Below are 4934 nucleotides of genomic sequence, written 5' to 3'. Positions count from 1 at the left end.
GTGCCTCTGATTAAAATTTTCGAAAAACAAACCCAGCTACATTACTTGGAAAAAAATAATCTTTATTGTGCTGGTTTTTCGTAAAATTTTGCGCATGGAAAAGGCAACAAAATCGCCCCTCCCCACTTTCAATGGGATATTCCTATCTTAAAAAGTAATAATCGATTATCTCGGTAACCATGGGAGTTGGAGGGCAATAAAAATCTCCTGAACATGAGCGGACCATGCTGCCGCTCTGTGCTGAATTTCACGCGATTCCACTGCACCGTTCTCGAGTGAATCTGCCGACACTCAATCAATCAATCAATCAAGCAATCAAGAACACTGCAATTTATAGTATAGATAAATACACTTCTTAGAAAACATTTCTTAATTTTCATAAAGCACTTTATTTACTAATATACACTTTAAAAAGATGAAAAAAAAATGAAAGAAAACAAATGGAGAAAAAAGTAGCGGAAGATGGAGGGAGAGAAGGAGTTGGGCTATATATTCCAGAACAAGTGTGGTACTTAACCGCACCCCTCAGTAATGACTGCGATGGCGTTGCCGCAGAGAATAGTCAGCGACATTCGCCGCAGCAGCCATTCCACCTCATGGGGCTCATTTCTCAGACGGGCCGCCGCATTTCCTATTTTGCGAAGGAAACCGGTAGTATGGGGTCCTAGAACACCTGACGTCTCGACGGCCAGCGGCACAAACTGAGAGCAGCTGGCCAGGTTCCTGTACTTATCGGCCTTTTCTCGACTCCGCGTTACAGGCGACGATATCGGGGTTTGAAAATTACAACCTTAAAATGAAATGGTCACCATTTTGTTCTTGACAAAGATAAGCACTTTTTAAAACTGAAAACAATTGTAAAAAAAGTTGTTAAACACTTAAAACGATCTTGTTACTTTTGGCCACCCTATATATACTTGCGCGCGCACACAGCTACACACTCACCTACAATCGCACACACACCTATACCCCCACCCCCCACACACACAGAGGTTTGCATCCTTAAACGCATACACAATACATTCAGGGTGGTAGTGAGTGTATAGTTTGTATCAACAGCAACAACAATCGCAGAAACAGCAATAAAATCATCATCATCAGCAGCAGCAACAACAACAATAACGTTAAATCTAAATCGAAAGGAATTGTCCAAGTAGAGAGAGCTTCGTTGTTACTATAGCAACACAGTAAACAGTACACGAATAGCGTTTCGAAATGATTTATTTATTCCATATTCATAAAAGCTTCTTATTATGAGCATGATCTTAAAATTTGTACAATGAAGAAAGGACTCAGCTTCCGGTCCTATATTCCCAGAATATCTTGGGATCGTTCGATTATCCTACTATTATTGACGGCGGCGATATTTTCATTCGTTGCTGGCTCCATAATATCAATATGGAACAATCCGCAGCAGTATTGTCAAACCATTTACCAGGTACCATTTCGTGAATTTTCAATTAACATTGCATGATTTCTATTAACTTTGTAAAATGTATACGCACAGGCGGGGCTATGTGGTAAGCAGTGTGCTTCCCAACTACCTGGTTCCAGGTTCAGTCTCTGCGTGGAACTTTGGGCGATTGTCTTCAACTATAGTCCCGGACCAAACAATCAAAGCCTCGTGAGTGGATATGGTACACAGAAACTGGAAGAAGCCCATTACACACACACACACACACACACACACACATGGTTCAAATGTACAGAAAACAAAAGACAAAGACAAGTGAGGGAACAATAAGCAGGTGTATTAGTTTGACGCTTGGGAAGAATGGAAAAATCTTTGACGTTTCGAGCTTACGCTCTTCGACAGATATGTAAGTGTGTCTGTGTTTGTGTATGTCTTCTAATACCGTTTCACAACCGGTGTTGATTTGTTCTCATAACTTAGCAGTTCAGCAAATTGAACTGATAGAATAAGTACCAGTCTTCCAAAAGAAGAAAAGTACTGGGGTCGATTTGTTCGACAAAAACCCTTCCAGGCTTTGCCCTAGCATGGTCACATTCAGCGACTGAAACGAATAAAGTGAAATTAAGCCGCTAGAAACTGCCGAACCACGTCTATGTCGCTTGTGTACTCGTAATTCAGAAGGTAAGTCTTATCATACACGTTCAGTTTGCCAGAGATTTCCGTTAACCCTTTTACCAATTGTAAGTAAATACCTAAGTGACAATCTAATTGGGGAAATCTGTTTCGTACGTATTCTGTGAAGAGCGGTCAACCAACTGTAGAACAGTCTGTCAGAAGAATCACTCCTTTATTCTTACCATCAGTAGCATAAAAATATGTTTACATTCTTCTTTAATCCAGATTGAGGATTTTTAACAAACACGTACGTGCATACATGCATACATTTATCCATGCATGCATGCATACATCCTCCTTCCTATTCCATATATACATAATACATACATACATACTCCCACACCCATCACACACATAATTGCACACACATACACACTCGTACATACATGTACACGCACATACACACATACACATATACACGCAAGCGCGCGCACACACACACATACCTCCACACCAACCCCACGCGCACGCACATACACATACGCACGCACACACACACACAACACACACGTACTCGTACATACAAACATACACACACGTACACACATGCACATACATACGCGCACGTGCACACACATAGGGACGCAGATATATACTTCTACAAACACAACCCCACGCACACACGTGCACGCTCACATACACGCACGCTCACACACCACACACACACACACACTCTTCTGACTGCCCCTCAAACATCCTACTACTGATCGTCCTATCTACGTACATGTGCAAAATCACACAACTACATAAAAGACATTATTTACATTATCTACATTTGACGGATATTCGTCCTCATCTTGTTTGTTGTTAACACAACGTTTCGGCTGATATACCCTCCAGCCTTCGTCAGGTGTCTTGGGGAAATTTCGAAATTTCGAAAGTGGTTAAGAGCGCGGGCTACTAACCCCAAGGTTCCGAGTTCGATTCACGGCAGCGACCTGATTAATAATAATAATAATAATAATAATATAATAATAATAATAATAGTAACATCGTTAGGAATGAGAACCCAGGTTCGAAATTTCCCCAAGACACCTGACGAAGGCTGGAGGGTATATCAGCCGAAACGTTGTGTTAACAACAAACAAGATGAGGACGAATATCCGTCAAATGTAGATAATGTAAATAATGTAAATAATTCCTCATCTCTTAAATATATAACTGTACATAAAAGAACACCACTTGTTTTATCATAGCCGCTGAATTCTAACAACATTAACAGACACAAAGATCCCTCACACATACGCATATGAACAGTTAATATCTCATACAACACACACGCAGATACACACACACAACCCCCCCCCCCCACACATAGTCTGTTACCACCACTCGCAAGCACACACACGTATTCAGTTACTGTTATACGCACACTACCATACACGCACAAACACACTCAGTTACTGCCACACACACACACGCTACCACATACACACACATGCTATCACACGCGCGCGTGCACATACACGCACATACACGCATATACACGCAGATACCTCCTTCTCCTCTTACGCTCTCCTGTCTGAGAAAGCACTTTTTCTTTGTCCATTCACTTCTCGTCATTCCAAAATGTAACTAGATGTGGATTGCTGGTGACTTTTCCTTCCATCTTCCTTTTCTGTTTACTGTTTCCGAAGAAGAGCTTTGCGCGAAACGTAAAATACCCTTTCTTTTCTTCCCTGAGCATCTTAGAACTTTGCATGTACCATATCCTCGCGTTGTTGTTTTTTCTTGTGTTTTTTCTCCGTTTATTTTTGGGGGATTAACTACATACATACATACATACATACATACATACATAATGATGATGGCCGTCCACCCGTGACCGAGGAAGACCATTGCCGACTTTCAGGAACATTGTGCGCTCTAGGACTAACTTATATTTTGCATTTTGCGGCTCCGTTCGCGGCTAATGAGCCCTGCTCTTGACAAGCATACACGACTGCAAACATTGCAGATTATACATACATACATACATACATACATACATACATACATACATATTGGGCCTTAAAAAGAAGTAGGATTCAGCAGTGGCCTGGAGTGCAAAGGCCGTGAATATCTCATGAATAACTTACAACCGTATTGCATTTTGAGAGGTGGACTCCCATGTCCGGGGTCTGAAAGTGGTGATGTTCAGCTTTAGAAAATTGGCATCAGGAGGCCATAAAGTTGATTATTGACGGTTAACCTCTTGGAATGGATAGGAAGGATGCTGCTGGAAAGCTCAGCAGGAGGTTGGCCGAGGACTAGTGTTAAAAACCTCACCCTACCAGATTGTAGTTAACCTAGACCTGATTTCATGCACCCTTACTTCACTGCAGCTACTGTTGTTGCTAATACTGCTACATATACAGCTGGGCTACACAGTAATAAAGTTTTAAGGAGTAGTAGTAATGGTGGTGGTCGTTGTGGTAATAGCAGTGGTGATGGTGGTAGTAGTATAATTGTAGTAGTTGTAGAAATTACTTCCCATCTACCACCCAGGGCAAGTGTAATTTGAAATCGCTTTCAGTCCTACTGCATGGCACCTTGGATAAATGTCTTCCGCTATAGCCTCGGGCCGACGAAAGCCTTGTGAGTGGATTTAATAGATGGAAACTGAAAGAAGCTCGTCGTATATCTATCTATCTATCTATCTATCTATCTATCTATCTATCTATCTATCTATCTATAAGGTCGTGTGGCAAGAAGCTTGCTCCCCAACCACATGGTTTAGGGTTCAGTCCCACTGCGTAGCAATCTTGGGCAAGTATCTTGTACTATATCGTCAGCCCAATCAAAGCTTTGTGAATGGATTTGGTAGACGGCAACTGAAAGAAGCCCGTTGTGTGTGTGTGTAAAT

At 41.6% G+C, this 4934-nt stretch overlaps 1 long non-coding RNA gene across 2 annotated transcripts in view; it reads left to right on the top strand.

Annotated features, from left to right (window-relative positions):
- The first annotated feature begins 1203 nt into the window (after positions 1–1203).
- LOC106869256 (uncharacterized) overlaps positions 1204–4934 on the top strand; it is a 12281-nt gene continuing 8550 nt past the window's right edge. Inside the window, exon 1 of one of the 2 annotated variants that reach the window (XR_001409384.1) lies at positions 1204–1438. This is a non-coding gene — a long non-coding RNA (uncharacterized LOC106869256). Of the gene's footprint in view, positions 2096–4934 lie in introns of both variants that reach the window. The other variant, XR_001409385.2, reaches the window with a different exon arrangement.

Source organism: Octopus bimaculoides, chromosome 5 (assembly GCF_001194135.2).
Source record: "Octopus bimaculoides isolate UCB-OBI-ISO-001 chromosome 5, ASM119413v2, whole genome shotgun sequence".
Classification (NCBI taxonomy): Eukaryota; Metazoa; Mollusca; class Cephalopoda; order Octopoda; family Octopodidae; genus Octopus; species Octopus bimaculoides.
Note: the sequence above shows the minus strand (reverse complement) of the source record. Positions and strands in the feature narration are given on the sequence as shown.